General features: G+C 41.6%; 1 long non-coding RNA gene across 1 annotated transcript; it reads right to left on the bottom strand.

The window, feature by feature from the left end:
• Positions 1-1946: 1946 nt before the first annotated feature.
• On the bottom strand, positions 1947-9119 carry LOC122463860. The gene is made up of 3 exons (XR_006287508.1): positions 8644-9119; positions 4080-4123; positions 1947-2326 (listed from the first exon to the last, which is right to left on the bottom strand). It is a non-coding gene; the product is annotated as an uncharacterized LOC122463860 (long non-coding RNA).
• Between the last annotated feature and the right edge of the window lie 11206 nt (positions 9120-20325).

Genomic DNA, 20325 nt, shown 5'->3' with positions numbered 1-20325 from the left:
TGTTGGTGACTCCATCTCCAAAACATAAGGACCATCATCTACTGATTCCATCTAAGAGTGCAGATCCAGACTCGTCATCTGTACCACCTTGCTCGTCTACCTCCTGAGATGTGTCGGAACTCTCTGGGCACAAGGATGTACGGTGACATATACCATACCGGTGAATATTTTCCTTCCTTATCCATAGTCTCCCATCCTCTCTGGTCTGGCCTGCCTTTTAAGGGATGTTACTACTCTGGAGAATGAAACTACTTCAATGTCTCATCTCTGACCATCAGGTAGAAGTATCCCAGAACCAATGGTCCCACCATTGGAAAGGGAGCAGTTTTCAGACTTGGATGAGTCATATTCTGACCTCTCTGCCACCTCCTCAGAGAGAGCTGAGCACTAACCAGCAGTAGGTCAAGGAGATCTAGATGTTACCCCCCCCAAATAGGACTTCAGGGACTGCTGGTACCTGATGCCATGGGGTCACCCACAAACAGCTGACCCTTTTTTGGCCTTATTGGGGCCCAGGGGATCCCTATGGCAGATGACAAAGGCCTGTCCAAAAATTTAAACACATCTTCTTGGCACCAACCAGATCCGTTGGAGTATGAGGAGGTGGATGTTGACTCAGATAGCGATGGGAAAATCTCATCCTTGTCTTGGGACAAACCAGTCACTCCTTCCTTTCTCTTCCCACTGGACAATCAGAGGCAGTACCAGGAGCGATTGTACATGATTGCTAGTAACCTCCAGGTAACACTAGCTCTTAGATATTTTGCAACCTGTAGGCCCAAGTAAGGTAGTGCTTCCAGTTAATGAGGCCATCATGGAGCAGGCTAGCTTAGTCTAGCATACTCCAGTATCCTGTGTCCCCACACCTAAAAGTCAAGAGGTGCTATTATGTCCCCATCAAGGAAGCTGAATTTCTTTTCTCCCATCCCGCCCTGCAACACTCTGGTTGTACAGCAGCTACAGAAAGGGGTAGGTTGCAACATCAAAGGACTACCCCAACTGACAAGGGCTCAAAGAGATTGGGGAGAAAGGTCATTTCATCTACAGGCCTGCAATTCCATATTGCTAACTATCAGGCTTTGTTTGCAAAAGATGATCTGAACAACTATTGTAAGGACAAGCTTCCCCTGAGGCCAATTTCAGTACTTCATAGAGGGAAAGTTAGTGGCAAGAACATGCCTTCAGATGAAAGTGGATGCAGCAGAAATGGCAACCAGAGGCCTGGCTACTGGTATGGTCATGAGGAGGGATTCCTGACTACAGTCTTGGGTTTCCCCAGGGAGGTCCAGAATACTGTACAGGACCTTCCCTTCAAAAAGTTGAATCTCTTCAATGAGAAAACAGATATCCCTAGACTCATTAAGTTACTTGAGATTGACCCTATGCCTCCTGGGGATTTACACTCTGTCCCCAAGTAGAAAACACCAAAGACAAACCTATAGGCCAAGGCCACCCTCTCCTCAAGTGTTCTACCACCAGCGTCCAGCCAAACCTCCTCAGAAATGTCAGAGGGTTCAGAGGCTTTGCCTTCTTTGCATCCTCTACCACCATGACCTCTATCCATTCCCAGCCTCCTGCAAAGGGCTACTTTTGACATCTCAGTTGAGACACACCTATCACCATGAATGCCACCCACATCTTCTCCCATTATACTGCGGGGCCATCTCACACTTGTCACCCACAGTTGGACTTGATCATGACAGACAGTTGGGTCTTGGAAATTATCCATCAAAGGTATTCCATTGAGTTTCTCTCCCTTTTCCCTCACAAACCCTCTTCTCAGTCCCCCTTCAGGGTCAGCTCTTATGAGGGGATTCTTCATCAAGAAGTGGACTCCCTCCTACAACAAGGGGTGATAAAGCGCACATTTCACCTCAGTATCAAGGAAGAGGGTTCTATTCCCCCTATTTCCTAGTCCCCAAAAAAAGAGATCGTGGAGATCCATTCTGGACATTTGGCAACTAAGCATCTTTATTTGAAAGTCGAAATTCAGCATGGTTATGTTAGTATCATTAATTCCCTCCCTACAGGTGAGAATGTGGTTTGCAACTTTTGACATGAAGGATGCATACTTTCATGTAGACAATCATCCCTCCCACAGAAGGTTCCCGCGGTTTGATGGGCCAAGAACATTTCCAGTTCACAGTCTCACTTAAGGCTAGAAACAGCAGCCAGAGTTTTTACAAAAAGTTGTCTCTGTGCTGGCAGCACAAGTGATGTGTCAGGGTTTGTGTTATCCATATCTGGATGAATGGGTAGGTTGCTCCTGCCAAGAGGTCAAGTCAACAATGGAGCCTCTGTTCTATCTTCTGCCAGCCATAGGTGTCTGCATAAACAAAGAAAAATCCAATTTATCACCCAAACAGAAGATAAACTTCATTAGAGCAACACTGGACTGTCCTGTTTGCACAACAGCTTTCCTTCCCACAGAAAGATTTCATTTCACAAGCAGCCTGATAGTATAGATTACTTGCAGACCAAGAACTATGATCAGACTATGCCTCTCACTTTCAGGCCATATAGCGTTTGCCAGGCTTCATCTATCATGTCCACAGGTCTGGCTCTGATCAATCTACTCAGCAGACAAAGATCACATCAATTCAAGAGTGACTGTTCCTGCCAGTGTCATTGCCTCCCTCGCTTGGTGGTCAAGCCCAGAGAATATGAGTGGGCATTCCCTTCAACACTCCCACCCCTAGTGCCACCATCATAACAGATGCTTCTTTTCTGGGGTGGGGTGCTCACCTGAACCCCCACACTGCACAAGGTACCGGGACCCCATGGGAAGGCCATACTGCACATCAGTATACTAGAACTGAGAGCAGTCTGCCTAGCTTGAAGAGTCTTTTTCTTGCATATACATTCACTCCCTAACCAAGTGATGTCAGACAACATCACCATGGTCTTTTATATAAACAGGGCCGAGCAAGATCTCTTCCCCTTTTCCTGGAAGCAGTTAGGCTTTGGAACTGGTGCATCAAAAACTGCATCGCTTTTTAAGCCACATACCTCTCAGGTGCTCAGAGCTCGTTAGCAGACAATCTGAGCAGACACTTTTCTGCAGACCCATGAGTGGGAAATTCACAACTCATATGTGAGCGAAATATTCTCTAAGTGGAGTACAACTCAGTGGGATCTCTGCATTGCAAATGAACAGAAAACTTCCCCTGTACTGCTCCAAAGGAGCTATGGGCCACAGCTCCCAGGGCAATGCTCTCCTGTTGTTATGGGCAAACAAATCTCAGATGTGCCTTTCCTTTCCTACTGGTCCTGAGGAATATCCACCATGACAGGACCAGAGTCATTCTCCTAGCACCAAATTGGCCCAGGCAGTTTTGGTTCCCAGAGCTCCTGAAAATGTTAGTCCACCCCCCTCCCAATTAGGATCTGCCACTTTCCAGACCACCTAACTCAGAAAGGGAGCAGAATCAGACACCCCAATCCAGACTTGCTCCTCCTCACAGCCTGTTTGGATGGGCATCAGAAATAAAACGTTCCTGTTCAGCACCAATTCAGGCTATCCTTAACCAAAGCAGGAAAGATTCAACTAGGACCTGCTACCTCGGTGCACAGAGGCATTTCTGTACTTGGGTGTAGCATAGTCAACTTTCTCCAGGCCCTACAGATATTACGGTCATTTTAGATTATCTACTGGTTCGAAAAAAAACTCAGGCCTTTCCATTAGTTTGCTGCAGGTCCATCTTGCAGTGATTAGTGCCTTCCTTCGATAGACAGACTTTCTATTTTTGCCCACCCAACTACAATAAGATTCACTAGAGGTCAAGTCAGGACCTTTCCACCAGTGGTCAAACCTGCAACTCAGTGGGACCTCAATCTCTTCCTGTCAGCACTCACCAGACCACTGTTTGAACCCTTGGCAACATGCTCTCTCTCCCACCAATCCATGAAAGTTGCATTTTTAGTAGCTATCACTTGGGTCAGGAGGTTGAGTGAATTGGGAGCCCTCATGGCAGACCCTCCTCATATGGTATTCACAGGGGAAAAGTATCCCTTTGCCTCAATCCTAAATTTTTCCAAGGTTATTTCTGAATTCCAGGTCAACCAAAGTATCCACTTACCTGTCCTTTTTCTGAAACCTGGTGCTTCTGCTCTGATGTTCTTCCTGCAAAGGACCAAACCCATCAGAAAATCACCGAGACTTTCTCTCGATTGTAGAAAGATCGCAAGGTCAAGTAATATCCCCTTAGAGAATCTTTAAGTGGGTTTCTAGATGCATCAAGTGCTAAAGGAGGAGGTATGTGTACTAACCTGACAGAGTCAGGGCACACTCCATGAGGCACAAGCCACCTCTACAGCATCCCTGTAGGACAGTCCAATACTAGACATATGCAGAGCGACCTGGAGCTCCATTCATGTTTGTTAGACGTTATGCACTAGTTCAGGCCTCTGATGTGGATGCAGCAGTGCTAACTGCAGTACTGCAAGCATCTTTGCTGCCAGCTTCCTCGCACCCCTCTCCAGTCTGAGCACGGCTTGCCAATCACCCACATGTGGAATACACATAGGGACCAGCACTCAAAGGAAAAAATTGAGGTTACTGTAACTGGAAGTTCTTAGAGACGTGTGGTCCCTGTCTGATTTCCCCTACCTGCCCTCTGGCCACTCTGCTTTGGATCCTGTTGGATTCATGGGAAGAAGGGGAATTGGAGAGGCATCAACCAGCACTGCCTCTTACGCCCTCGGGTCAGGAACATGAGGAGACCTACCATGTATGTGCAAGCCAACCGACACTGCTTGCTAGAATTTCTAGACTCAGAGGCATGGTGTGCATGCTTATCCACATGTGGAATACAAAGAGGGACCACACATCTTGAAGAACTTTCAGTTACAGTCAGTAGCCTCCATTTAAAACAAAACAGTTTCAAAAAATTTACTCTTACATCATTCATGTATTTTATGTGTACTTTTCAAAGCAATCCTCTCAACTTTGTGTGCATTATATATATTATACACACAAGATTCATGAGCATACCCTATTGCAGTGAAAGCATGAATCAAGCACTGCAAGAACTTAAATCTATTAAAGAGAAAGAAATGGCTGCAAGTTAAAAAAATGTATAAACTAGTCAATATGAATGTCTAAGATTATATTTACAAGATGGAAAAATCCCTCCTATTTTAGTTAATAGACACTAGACATCTTGATGAGATTCTCCCTGAAAATCTACTTCTTCCCGTACATCTACAAGAAATTAGCTACATCTATGTATTTCATGTACAATTTTTAAAAGTGCTTACTTAAGAGCCAAATCACATTTTCAAAAGTCACTTTGGAGATGAAGTGTAACAGTTTGGAAATGTGTTTGAACATGAATTTCAGTTTGATTTTACGAATGTGTATGTTTATACCTTTGTGGTTGTCTTTTACTGTCTTCCTTCATGTGAAGAGGCAGAGGGGGAGGAGCCAACCACTAACCCAGGGTGGGCAAAGTCAGAGTGGTCTCACCCTGCCCCCTGGAAGTCAATGAGCGGGACAGGAAGTATAAAGGTTGAACCCAGCAGCTCAGTTGATGGCAAGTGGCTGGAGGAGACAGACGCCTTCCACCTGCTCCAGGAGTTGGAGCCTGAGGAGAATCCTGGCCGCGCCAAATATTGGCCAGAGTTGCTGCCATCGCCAACAGACCTGTGCACGGAGGAGTGGCTGTGGCCACTGCCAGATACCTACCCCAAGAGTCAGAGGACCCTACAGAGTCAGGTACACCCTAAGGGGAAGGTAGGAAGTGGCCCAGGGCAGCAGACTCCAGCACTGCCTCATATTGACTTATGAGGAGAGGCTGAGGGAACTGGGCCACTTCCTACCTTCCCCAGTTCCCTCAGCCTCTCCTCATAAGTCAATATGAGGCAGTGCTGGAGTCTGCTGCCCTGGGCCACTTCCTACCTTCCCCAGGGCAGCAGACTCCATCACTGCCTCATATTGACTTATGAGGAGAGGCTGAGGGAACTGGGGATGTTTAGTCTTCAGAACAGAAGAATGAGGGGGGATTTGATAGCTGCTTTCAACTACCTGAAAGGGGGTTCCAAAGAGGATGGCTCTAGACTGTTCTCAGTGGTAGCAGATGATAGAACAAGGAGTAAAGGTCTCAAGTTGCAGTGGGGGAGATTTAGCTTGGATATTAGGAAAAACTTTTTCACTATGAGGGTGGTGAAACACTGGAATGCGTTACCTAGGGAGGTGGTGGAATCTCCTTCCCTAGAAGTTTTTAAGGTCAGGCTTGACAAAGCCCTGGCTGGGATGATTTAGTCGGGGATCGGTCCTGCTTTGAGCAGGGGGTTGGACTAGATGACCTCCTCAGGTCCCTTCCAACCTTGATATTCTATGATTCTATGATCTCTTTGCTTGTGCTTTGTGCCTGATTTCCCCCACCCTGTGTCTTTTTTGTCTGTTTGGATTGTATCCGGTGTATGGCCCATGATGTGTCTTACTGTTTAGAAAAAGCCTTGTACATTTTTGATGCTTCCACAGTACAAATAGTGAATAGTAATACTGTGTGTGCATGCATGCGTAAATATATATACACATACATGTTTGTTAATGCATTGAGTGTGAGGAATTATAAATGCAGAAGCTGGGAAGTTCACAAGATAATGTTCAGCCAAGTTCACTCATCCATGTTGTACATACACTGTATTTTTTGGTGTCCGCTGATCAATTTAGGGCACAGTCCTGCTAAGTGTTACTCCTATGTGTCGTCACACTGAATGGAGCTATGCATACATGTAAGAGTAACTCTTTGCAATATATACATTTAAATGGAAAAATAGAAGTAGAATAGGAATTGAAAATATCTTGCTCAATAATAGGGGCTGGAAATGCAGAGATATTGACAATAGTCAGTGTTTTTTAACTCCAAGCCTTGTGCTTCTATGCCAAATGCTAGCTTGATGGAGAGAAGGAGCAGGATGATATGTTTTGCTTGTGTCCAGCCTAGAGCTGTTTGAAAACACACTATAGAGGCTCACTGTGGACTAAGAGCATACTCAGTGGAGTTGGAACATTCAGAAAATTAAAAGCAAGCGCCCAGCAACTTCTACAGAGCATGTAGAAATAGTGATTTTTTTACTACATCTTGTAACCAGGGTGGATAAAAATGATTTTGTTTTTTATTTAAATAAAATGATTTTTGAAGAAACAACCTTTCTAAAGATAGTGTATCTTAATTAAAACTATAGCTCAAAGATATCTCATCATGGAATAGGAATTAATTCTAATTCTGTAGTATGAGACAATATGTTCATGTAATATTTAAGAAAAAAGTTTTGTAAATGAGTTCCAAAAGTTCATGGATTATAGACCCAATTTTATGGTGTTTCAGGGGCTTCTGTATAGATTTAGGTTAATCTTTCTATGTACCCAATGGGACTCCATGCTCAGTCTAGAACATACCATCAGAGATGCTTAGTTTTGCCGTTCTCAAACTGAGAATTTGTGTCTCCAGAGATAACATGCTTGTTAACAGCAAAAGTGTTTTTAAATATATAGAGGTGAGAAATAAGTCCTCAACCCTATTGTCCCTCTGCAAGTTTGTGTACACAGAGTCAATCCCTTACCTCTCTCTAAAAGGTGCAAAGTTTCAAAAAGTTCAATGAATAGAAGATTGCTGAGGGCAGAATACGTCTGGACAAGGAGAATAAGTCTGGAGATAAATGTGAGAATTTAGGGACATATGCTTGTTTTGTTAAAATATTATATGTTTGCAGTTGAAGAAAAATTCAGAATACTTAACGTTGTTCTTTTAGTTAAATAAAACAATTTAAATGTTTGTCTGGTGATGTTCTCTTCCTAATACAGCATGGCAAGAAAATCCTCAATTAATGATTAACCTGTTGAATTGGAGATAGTTCACCTTCCAATGACTTCATAAATATTTGCTTCAATTACATTTGGTAAATGGAATAACCAAACAATCATTCATTTTCTGATATAGCTGTAAAACTAATCTGAAAAGTTTTCAAAATAAATCACCGTTTAAAAATGTATAGTGTGTACCTTCTAAAAATGAAACCTACATCTGTCTCTGAGTTGTGAATCAATTTGATTTAAATCAAATCCACCCTGCTTGTAACTGTCAAAGCCGAAAAATTTTTCAAGGGAATAATGAAAGACACTTCTCTGACCTATGTACTTTCCTGCTGCAAAGCCTCAAGTTTCTAGTAGAGGACCCTGAGGCACTAGAACAATTCAAAAAATAATGGATTTTTTTTTTTAGCCATTGCCGATACTCTTTTTCACTAGCCTGGTTCTTGAAACACTATTGTTGCTCAAGCTTTCCAAAACTTTAAATCTGAGGCAGATAGTAAGCATGTAGCAAACCCAAATGGGTAAGGCTTGTTAGCGTTTTAAGTATCTGAAACAGAGGTTTATAGAGGAAACTGTAAGATAGTCTTAACTGTTCACCTATAATACATAAATACATTTCAATATTTTATTCAGGGAGGACCAAAGTTCCACTAAAGATGGTTCACAATAACCAAGGCAGCATCTTCTCTGTTTAACAGGGAACATGGGTAAGAGAGCACAATATAAAAAATATGAGCAAGAAAGAGAGAGTCTATTAGTGTATGTAAATATACACTTCTCCAATAAAACTCTTATATTGCATTGTGATCAGGAACACCACTCACCACTTGTCTGGTGCCTCCTCCGGGTCACTCTGGGGATTAGCTCATTAGGGCAATGCCCATTCCTGTGGTTGCATGCCATCACTTTGTCTCTCTGATCTGTAGCCCCTCTCTCACTCCAGGAACTGTAGCATCCTCTTCCTGATGCAGCTGTCTGGCCAGGTCACTCAGCGTTCTTCCCTTTCAAGATATATCCAAAGTTTTTCCTTCAGCAGTCCTAGCCCATCTTCCCATTCACTGCCTCAGGTGCCACTCCTTCAGTGACTGGTAGGGGTACCCGGGCCTGCCATGTACTCTGGGTTCCAGTTCAACAGTTCTGGGCTTTCCTCTCCCAGCCTTTACTGCTCCTTCCCTGGACTGCTTCCTACAACTCCTGGTTCCCCTCCATGCTCTAGGTGTACCAGCTCCAAACCCTCTTCCCAGTCAGTGACTGTAGCCTACACATCTCTGCAGCCTCTAAACACTCCTCTCTCCCAACAGTCTCTGTTGTCAGCTTCCTGGCTTTATAGGCCCCACCTATTTCTGCACAGATGAACCTGTTTGCAGTCAATTCTCTGCTTTGAGCAGGGGTTGGACTAGATGACCTCCTGAGGTCCCTTCCAACCCTGATATTCTATGATTCCCTGGCTCATCCTCCACCTGCAGCCTGTGAAGTTAATTGACCCACCTGGACATCTTAACCCCTTCCTGTCCTGTGTGGGGTGGACACGTCATCACATGCATATACTAGTTTCCGTATGTAAATGCTGTAAATTGACAGGATTAAATTGAGCATTGTATAGAATTATCCAGCATATGGAAGAAATTATAATTAATAAGAACAAAATATCTGAAAACAAAACTGTAAAACTTTGGGAATTTGGCTGGGGGGAAGGGCTGAGACAGTAATCTTAATTTTCTTTATAGAAGTTTCAAATTAAAAATATATTAAAAAAGAAAAGAAGGAAAACACGCTGCAGCCAAATTCAAGACAAAGAGAGAATTATTTGAAGTATAATTATATTTGTTTGCATAGCTATGTTGTTGTTCCTTTTTATCTAGCTATGGATGCTATATTACTGAAAATGGAGTAAGATGCTGTTAAAATAACCATTTTGATTGTTTTTAAGTCTTTCACTCCCATTTTCAATTTTTGATCCGGGGGGGGGGGCAGGTAAGAAAGTATGATCAGTAAAGCTGGCTGAAACTTAGGATTTCTGGTTCGTAATTTCTGGTTTCAAAATTTGGTTTTGAAGATTGTTGCTTTTCCGAACTGGAATGAAACCAGTTTTTAAAATGTCATGCAAACTGGAAATCGCCCCAAAATTAGTTTAGGAAACACTGACACAAAACAAAATCTGCTCCCCAGGAGGCACTGCTGTTAAATGAAATTCACATTCTTGTCAGTTTCACTGAGAAGCTGCCACAGTTCTCAGGGTGTGAGACTCTGGGAGGGCCCCACCATGCGGACTGCACCAGATCCTGGAAATCTGTCCCAAGACTTCCCAGATCTGTGGCAGGGAGCGTGGAAGCCCTGAGAGCCCCAGCTTCCAGGCTCCCTTCCACAGAGCCAGGGTGGAGCCCAGGATCCTAGGGCTTTCAAGCTCCTAGTTCCACAGCAGGGAGCTTAGAGCTGCCAACCCTGGAAGACTGAGGTTTATAGGCCTGGAGGCAGTCATCACGCACAGTTCCAAAGCTGAGAGGGAGGCAGGGAGGTAAAGTACCTTGGCTGGCTGGCTGGCTGTTCGGCTCAAAGAGGTGAGGAGGCAGAGCACTGGAGCTTTTTGGCCCTGGGGCTCCTGGAGTTGCAAGGCAGGCTGAGCACCTGGGCACTGTGCTCCTCTGTCTCCCAGAGCTGTGAGGGAGGCAGCCCTCCTGGAAAGCTTTTGGCAGACAGTGAAACTGAGACAAGCCTTCCAGGTGGACAAAATGGAAAAAAAATTCTTGTGAACAATTTTGTTTTTTGCAAAAAGGGCATTTTTTTAATTGGAAAATCATTCGGACAAATTTTCAAACAGCTTTAATTATCGAGCCCACATTACAGATGGGGTTACAGCAGCATGGATGTTGAGATACATCCCATGTCTGAGAGGAAACTAGCATCAGGTCAGGAATAGATAGATGACACTAGGGTGCCTTCCTTGTCCTACCTTCAAGATACCCTGAAGCTTAAATCTCCATCCACTTCTAGCTGCTGGAGGGGAGAGGGAGCTTCCTCTCTCTGCTCGTTCCACATGTTGGGCGCTGTGAGGAAGCGGGAGAGTTTCTACCATTCTACCCTTCTCCCACATCACTATGTCTGCGGCAGGAAGGGGTTGAAAAGAGGCGGCTGCGGCTCTAGCTTCCCTCCTCAGCCTGTAGTTTGCTTTTGTTTGTCCTCTGTGAATAGCTCCACCACTAGCCTGCCTTTGCTGCACTTCATAGCTTTGCGAGCTGTCAGCATCTCTAGCATGAAGCTGGTAAGTTTCCTGTCTGTTTTGTGGCACCCACCAGATTTAGAAGCTGTGAACCTGACCACAATTGGATTAATTTCATTCTGCTGCTGTTTGGCAAAGCTGTGAGTGACTACAGAGGCCATGTCAGAAGAGGCATTGCATTTGGGCACTTGGAAAGTTTACTTCACAACAAAGGCTAGAAACTTTGTTTAAAAAAATTGTTACATTTTGCAGAACTTCATGTCTTACTACACCATGCTCACCATGAAAAGCTTCCCACTTCCCATTAACAAGTAGGCAAATAGCTATTTCGTGCTTGAGCTACAAACTTTGTTTGATAAAAATATAAAGAAAGGAAGTGAACCTTTTAAAGAGATGTTACTGCTGTTTGGGATGTATGGGGGTTGTTGCTTTTTCAAAAACACAATGGATTCAGGGAAATAAATTGGTTAACAAGTCCTGGCCTGAACAATTGTACTGTATACCTACATAGTTGTAACCTTTGCCAGCCAATCAAATGTCTCCCTTTCATAATGACATGTAATTCATAGTTACCTACCAACTTCACTGTATAGGAGTCAGTTTTCTATTTTTAAGTTTTAAATAAACAGATTTAACAATAAATTAAAGGGAAACGATTTTTAAGCAGATAAATTAAACTGAAAGCTAAAAGATATGCCTTTAGCAATATTTTTTCTTTAAGAGCTTTCATTCACAATAAGCATCAGTGTCTACTATGTATGGTTTAATTTATCACATCAAATTAAAAAAGAGCTGTGAGCAAAATTCATAATTCACAGCTGTGACATTGCATCCTTTAATTATAGGCTGAGAGGTTTTTTTCCATAGACCTGAAAGGCTTGGAGGATTGATAATCTGATACAGAGCCTTTTAGCTCTAGATAACCCATTCAAATCTGGCCCAGATTGGTAGCTTCTGAAAGCTCAGTGGTTTATGTCAAATAATTTGATCTCCTATTTCTTGGTGGCCAGAAGTTGGGCTATGATAGTGCAGTAACTGTGGGAGCCATTATTTTCTCAGCAATAGTTTAATGCTCACACATTTCTATAACCTTCTAAAATTATTATTAAGAAAGGAGGGACATCAGTGTTGTCCTCTTCCCTTTCTGAAATATATCATATGATCTTTAACTTCCACCTGGACAACTGCCATTGATGGGAAAGGGGTCTTCTCATGTGAAGTATGGTATCTCTAACAGTGCAGCCCAAGACAACTTGGTTTGGTACAGGTTTTCAATCCACAGTCTTCTGCCCGATTATAGGAGTATATTTCTTTTTATGAGACTGATGGTGTTCCACAGAGGAAGCATGGAGAGGAAATACTGTGCATGACTATGATTATCTCATGACTCATAAGAGAGGTAACTTTGGACAAAGCTACTTATTGTTAGACTTGTAGCTCCCTTTGCTGAATGGATGCTCCTGAATTTTGCATTTAGCTTTGATGAGAAGTTCTTACCCCAGTTTCTGTGGGTCAAAATAATAATCAGGTGAGCATGGGAGCGAACCCATTACTTTAATGAACTATAGAAGGGATTCAAGGAATTATATGTAAGTTTTTCAAAGTAAGCTATGGTTTATTCATAAGAACATAAAAATGGCCATACTGGGTCAAACCAAAGGTCCATAAAACCCAGTATCCTGTCTTCCAGCAGTGGCTAATGCCCGGTGTCCCAGAGGGAATTAACAGAACAGGTAATCCTCAAGTGGTCCATCCCCTGTTGCCCATTCCCAGCTTCTGGCAAACAGAGGCTAGGGACACCATCCCTGCCCATCCTGGCTAATAGCTATTGATGAACCTAGTCTCCATGAATTTATCTAGTTCTTTTTTTGTACCCTGTTATAGTCTTGGCCTTCACAACATCCTCTGGCAAGGAGTTCCACAGGTTGACTGTGCACTGTGTGACAAAACACACAGTGTTTGTTTTAAACCTGATGCATATTAATTTCATTTGGTGGCCCCTAGTTCTTGTTATGAGGAGTAAATAACACTTCCTTATTAGTTTCTCCACACCAGTCATGATTTTATAGACCTCTATCATATCCCCCTTAGTTGTCATTTTTCCACGCTGAAAAGTCCCAGTCTTATTAATCTCTCCTCATAGCGCAGCCGTTCCATACCTCTAATCATTTTTGTTGCCCTTTTCTGAACCTATTCCAATTCCAATATATCTTTTTTGAGATGGGGCAACAACATCTGCATGCAGTATTCAAGATGTGGGCGTACCATGGATTTATACAGAGGCAATATGATATTTTCTGTCTTATTATCTATCCCTTTCTTAATGATTCCCAACATTCTGTTCACTTTTTTGACTGCCGCTGCACACTGAGTGGATATTTTTAGAGATCTATCCATAATGACTCCAAGATTGCTTTCTTGAGTGGTAATAGCTAATTTAGACCCCATCATTTTATATATATAGTTGGGATTATGTTTTCCAATGTGCATTATTTTGCATTTATCAACATTGGCTTTCAAGTGCCATTTTGTTGCCCAGTCATCCAGTTTTGAGAGATCCTTTTGTCTCTCTTTGCAGTCTGCCTGGGACTTAACTATCTTGAGTAGTTTTGTATCATCTGCAAATTTTGCCACCTCACTGTTTACCCCTTTTTCCAGTCGCATTTATGAATATGTTGAATAGGACTGGGCCCAGTACAGTCCCTGGCAGGACACCACTATTTACCTCTTTCCATTCAGAAAACTGGCCATTTATTCCTACCCTTTTTTCCCTACCTTGTAACCAGTTACCAATCCATGAGAGGACCTTCCCTCTTATCCCGTGACAGTTTACTTTGCTTAAGAGCCTTTGGTGAGGGACCCTGTCAAAGGCTTTCTGAAAATCTAAGCACACACTAGATCCCCCTTGTCCACATGCTTGTTGACCCCCTCAAAGAATTCTAGTAGATTGGTGAGGCATGATTTCCCTCTACAAAAACCATGTTGACTATTCTCCAACAAATTATGTTCATCTATGTGTCTGACAATTTTGTTCTTTACTATAATTTCAACCAGTTTGCCCGATACTGAAGTCAGGCTTACCAGCCTGTAATTGCTGGGGGTCTCCTCTGGAGCCCTTTTTAAAAATTGGCGTCACGTTAGCTATTCTCCAGTCATTTGGTACAGAAGCGGATTTAAATGATAGGTTACAGACTACAGTTAGTAGCCCTGCCGTTTCACATGTGAGTTCCTTCAGAAATCTTGGGTGAATCCCATCTGGTTCTGGTGACTTATTACTGTTTACATTCTCAATTTGTTCCAAAACCTCCTCTAATGACACCTCAATCTGGGACAGTTACTCAGATTTGTCACCTAAAAAGAATGGCTCAGGTTTGAGAATCTTTCTCAGAGCCTCAGCTGTGAAGACCAATGCAAAGAATTCATTTATTTTCTCCGCATTGGCCTTATCATCCTTGAGTGCTCCTTTAGCATCTTGATCGTCCAGTGCCCCACTGGTCGTTTAGCAGGCTTCCTGCTTCTGATGTACTTAAAAAATTTTTGCTATTACTTTTTGAATCTTTGGCTAGCTGTTCTTCAAATTCTTTTTTGGCCTTCCTAATTATATTTTTACACTTCATTTGCCAGAGTTTATGCTCCTTTGTATTTTCCTCACTGGGATTTAACTTCCACTTTGTAAAGAATGCCTTTTTCCCTCTCACTACTTCTCTTACTTTGTTGTTTAGCCACGGTGACTCTTTTTTGGTTGTCTTACTGTATTTTTTAATTTGGGATATACATTTAAGTTGAGCTTCTATTATGGTGTCTTTAAAAAGTTTCCATGCCACTTGTCAGGATTTTACTTTTAGTGCTGTACCTTTTAATTTCTGTTTAACTAACCTCCTCATTTTTGTGTAGTTCCCCTTTCTGAAATTAAATGCTACAGTGTTGGGCCACTGTGGTGTTTTCCCCGCCATGGAGATGTTAAATTTAATTATATTATGGTCACTATTACCAAGCAGTCCAGCTATGTTCACTTCTTGGACCAGATCCTGTGCTCCACTTAGAACTAAATCAAGAATTGCCTCTCTTGTGGGTTCCAGGACTAGCTGCTCCAAGAAGCAGTCATTTAAGGTGTCAAGAAACTTTATCTCTGCATCCCATCCTGAGGTGACATGTACCCAGTCAATATGGGAGTAGTTGAAATCCCCCATTATTATTGAGTTTTTTATTTTAATAGCCTCTCTAATCTCCCTGAGCATTCACAGTCACTATCACCATCCTGGTCAGGTGGTCGGTAATATATCCCTACTACTATATCCTTATTATTTGAGCATGGAATTACTATCCTTAGAGATTCTGTGGTACAGTTTGGTTCATTTAAGATTTTTGCTTCATTTGATTCTATGCTTTCTTTCACATATAGTGCCACTACCCCACCAGCACCACCTGTGCTGTCCTTCTGATATATTTTGCACCCTGGTATTACTGTGTCCCATTGATTATCCTCATTCCACCAACTTTCTGTGATGCCTCTTATATCAATATCCTCATTTAATACGAGGCACTATAGTTCACCCATCTTATTATTTAGACTTTGGTGTGTGTGTATATATATATAGCATTGGTATATAAGCACTTAAAAACTTGTCACTTTTTAGCTGTTTCTCATTACATGATGTAATTGAATGGGACTCTATTTCATTTGACTGTTGCCCATCAGTTCCTACCTGTATTTTATCATCTTCCATATTCTCCTCCTTACTAGGACATAGAGAATCTCCGTTATTAGATCCTCCCCTGAGGGATGTCTCAGTCCGAACCACGTGCTCCTCCATACCTGTCGGCTTTCCCCCAGCCCTTAGTTTAAAAACTGCTCTATGACCTTTTTAATGTTAAATGCCAGCAATCTGGTTCCATTTTGGTTTAGGTGGAGCCCACCCATCCTGTATAGGCTTCCCCTTTCCCAAAGTTTCCCCAGTTCCTAATACATTTAAACCCCGCCTCCATACACCATTGTCTCATCCACACATTGAAACCCTGCCGGTTCCGCCTAACTGGCCCTGCGCATTCAATCCAATGAAAGCTGATTAAATATCTTGGTTCTTTGAGTGATTGCACATGTGCATTCCACTCTTGGTGTGTGCATGCCCCGAACACAATTGTTGGAAATTTTTCTCTCAGTAGTACCTATCGGGACACTTCAAGTGTCCTCCGCTGCCATGTGCCACTGCATGCAGGTGTAAAAGATGGAGCTTCCCCAAATCCCTCTCAGTTCCTTCTTACTGCCCATGACAGTTATTGGAATATGTTGGTCTTGCTTTAGCAAGATTTCTCAGGGTGTATTTCTTGTATGTAGTTACATAACTGTATAGTTCTTAGTGTTAGTGAAAAGTTTGTTTAATGACAGTTTTTTCTTAGTTCCACAATTTTGGGGTTCCGTTTATTGGTACCAAGGAATGCCTTGGTCGCTGGGCTTTGAGCTCTGTCTTTCATGGTTGAAGCGGATGCCAATGAGCGACCTGCGCTCTTGCTGTTTAAACTATTTGGGCGAGTCTCACATTCGGGATCAGTGCCAGATTTGCAAGGACTTCAAACGAGGACCGAAAGAGATTGAGTGGCCATTGTCGGTGGTACTGTCTTTGACTCTTGTGTACTGGTCAGAGTGTCACATTCCGGGGTGCAAACCAGACTAGTGGGGGGTTGTCATCATCTGCCCTGCAACCATGGGTGCCGCACAATGGTGTGGTGCTGTGGCTGCCACCTGGGCTGCTCACAAACAGCCAGACAGAATACAGGTCATGCCTTGAGTGTCTGTGTATATAGCTGCAGCCTGCCAGCTACACACCAGTCACACTTGGCTTCCAGCTGCTTCAGTTACTGCTTTCAGAGTGACCCCAACACACTCGCAGTCCTGAATTTTTTCCACAATGTGTATTCTGAGACAGTGTAAGGATACGGTGTGAAAACAGATTCCATTGTAATTAATGAGGATAAACCAATAGGTAAAAATTTCAAAAATACCCAAGTAAGTTAGGAACCTGATTTCCAATTTAAAATGTAACTTAGAAGCCTAACACCCACTGACTTTCAAAGAGACTTAGGACAAAAATTTGAAATGTGTCTAAGTAACTTAGGCTCCTAAGTCCCATTCTGAAAAGTGAGCTGGGCAGTTGGAAGCCGACGTCTCATTCTTTTGAAACTGGGACAGGTGCTTAGACACTTTGATGCTTTTAAAAATGTCACACAAACACCACCTTCAGCCCCAGGACATGGCAGCCTCAATGCACGAGTTTGGGACTACAGGGAAAAAGGGAGAGAGAACAGAAACAGGAATCTAAAATAAAAAAACCCATTAATTTACATTGTTTAAATACCATAAATACATTTTAAATATTGTTTTTAAAGGAATTACTTTTTAAGACTATAGCTATACATAAACATGATCTTTTTCTTGATACCATTTAATTTTTAAGAACTAATTTTACTGCTCTTTCATCGTCTGTACAGGTATTTATTGTAGTTGTATTGCCTATATCTCAGTTCCATGACATTTATTCTCAGTGGTACTCTTCTATTAATTAATCTGTATATAGGGGCTTCATAGATAAAATAGCATCTGGCTAGAGATCATTCACAGGGCTGTGTGGGAGCCTTGATCCAGAGTGAGTTTAAAACACGGGCAGTAGCACTATCAATATCTTGGGCAATTTGCCTCCCTAAAATATAAGTCAGAGAATGTATCTCATTCTGGGATTTGCACTAGAATCTGTCACTCATCCAATGATAGAAATAACTTCTAAAAAAATCTGATTGGAAAAATTAGAGTATATCAGCTTTCCAGGATGGCCTCTGGTGCTCCCCTCCTCTCTATTTTGGAAGGGTGTTGGCTAACTAGCAGTGGATTGGTCGAGTATTTGGGATTGATTTTTGTCACCCGGTGGAAACAAAACTCTGCCTAAAATGTGGCTTAAAAAACTATTTATTTTTAAAACTTGGCTAAACGGAAGGTCTGGGGTCCCTGATTTTTTCAGACACACAAGTTAGATAATAAAAGTGTATTACTTCCTTTGTTTCCTCCCATGTGTGACTTCATGCTTTTTTCACACCATTCCCGATGTCTGGTACACAAAGTGTACACCAAAACCAAGATATAAAAAAAAAGGAGCCTGAATTTAGGCTCCCAAATGCCTCTCCTTTCCTACTTCAAATGGTTCATGTATGTTGTGTAGGCAGGCTGTTCCACAGGAATATAAAGTGCCTGCTAGCCCTTGAGTAATTTATTTAATTACAGATTTCTGGATCAATAATATTATGTTCAATATCTTAATGTTTTAGCATATATGTTTATTCATATGATACAATATAATAAGTTATATGTACAGCATTAAACAAAACTATTAGAAATGATGCCTTTAGGCAAGGTATTCAGAAGTATTCTGTTTTATTCCTGTACATCTTTTGTGTAACACAATAAAAATTTCTCTGTATACTAAATAAAATAATGTTAAATAGTCTGTGTGCACATTGGCATCATTAATTTCAAGGGCCTAATGTTCCTCAAGGCTCAATAAACAAATGATCACTGTTTGTCTTTACATAAGTACACGATGTGTTAATATTAAATGAAACAATAAATGTCAGACCAGTCCTACAGTTGTAGGACAACACTGTAGTTATATACTGGCATAAGAAAAATAGCAACTTTCCTTTTTATTAGAGATGGGCTCAAACTGCAAAATTCAGATCTTGCCTGAAATCCTGGCCCCACTGAAGTCAATTGGGGTTGTGTTATCTCATCTCTATTTTTTAAATGTGAAAGTATTTTTTTTAAGAAAGCAGCAAACTTCCTTTCAGGACAGAATTATAATCAAATTTGGCATTTGCAAACTAATTAAGGGAAGTATTTTTATAATTTCCATAGAACAGGTAGGAAAAGAAGATTTCAAAGAGAAACTAAACGGATAATTAAGTTATGTAGCTCCCAGACTACATGAAATAAGTTCTGAAAAGATCAGCAAATTAGATGCTAAATAGTGATATTAAACATTCAGCACATAATTATAGCCCTGTCACAGAAAAGGTGTGTGTGCTCACTGGTGGAAAACTGGTTGTTAGTTTCAAGAATATGACTGATATTTTTATCACACATTAGCTCAGTCATGCAATTTATAATTAAAAAAGTATTACTTTGTAAGTCATGGAATTTGTTTTAATTTAGTAATAACTCTCACTGAAATCTGTCACCACACCATTCTAGCAATGAACTGAACTGTAGATTAACCAACTGGGTTGTTAACAGCTACTGGCTTCTAGCCTCTGCACTTGTAGGTTTAAAAAACCCACTATCTCAAGAAAAATAGAGATTTGTTAACTTTTAAACAAATAAATTGATAGGTTGCTGCTGTGGACAACCTCAAACTAAAGCTTCCATGGTTTGTTTAACCCTGTGAGCTGTGTTCATGTTCATATCAGATTTTTACAAGAGCACAGCTTTTCAAATACCACGCGATTCGCTACATTTTCTTCCTTTTCAAGTATTTTACTAAATCTTCCTTTTTAGTTCTCGCTGGCTTCTGCAGGTGCAGAGTATGCACCATTTTCGTCTGGAATTCCTCTGTTTGGAATAGAACTTAAGAAGCACAGACGTCATGGCTTGTAACGCAAAATGGCTTGTAATGCAATAGACAAGTGTTTGTCTATAAATACAGAGAATAGAAAAAATACTGTCCTTTTAATTTAAGAGCAATCACTGCCACCTTTCTTACCAGTATGTCTTGTCAGTTAACAGTTTGCATTTACAATTTCTGAAATGTCTGCATGAACCAAGAATGCTCTAACACATTACATACAGTCATTTGAAGCACTTGGCTCATGTAGACTCCAGAAGTAACTTTTTTCATACAGTATAATTAGTTAATCTAAGCACCTCTTGATTCAACAAATCTGTAGTATGTATAAGGAATGAAATTGGTTACAATTACATGTGTTAGAGCTGGTAGAAATGTGCATGCCTTATCTGTATTCCATGGTACTGTATCTAACTGTAGATTGAACAGAGCCCCAGGTGATAGAACTATCCTCAGATAATAATTAAATGGGCTTTCTTCAAAGCCAGACAGGCTATTAGCAGATTGACCTGTACCTGTACTTGTAAACTTTGTGGAAAATGGATATTAGTGTCCACTTACTATCAGTAACTGTTTAACAAAAAGAAAAGGAGTACTTGTGGCACCTTAGAGACTAACCTTAGAGACTAATTGGTTAGTCTCTAAGGTGCCACAAGTACTCCTTTTCGTTTTGCAAATACAGA

Source organism: Chelonia mydas, chromosome 1 (assembly GCF_015237465.2).
Source record: "Chelonia mydas isolate rCheMyd1 chromosome 1, rCheMyd1.pri.v2, whole genome shotgun sequence".
Taxonomy (NCBI): domain Eukaryota; kingdom Metazoa; phylum Chordata; order Testudines; family Cheloniidae; genus Chelonia; species Chelonia mydas.
This window is presented reverse-complemented; position numbering and strand designations above follow the sequence as displayed.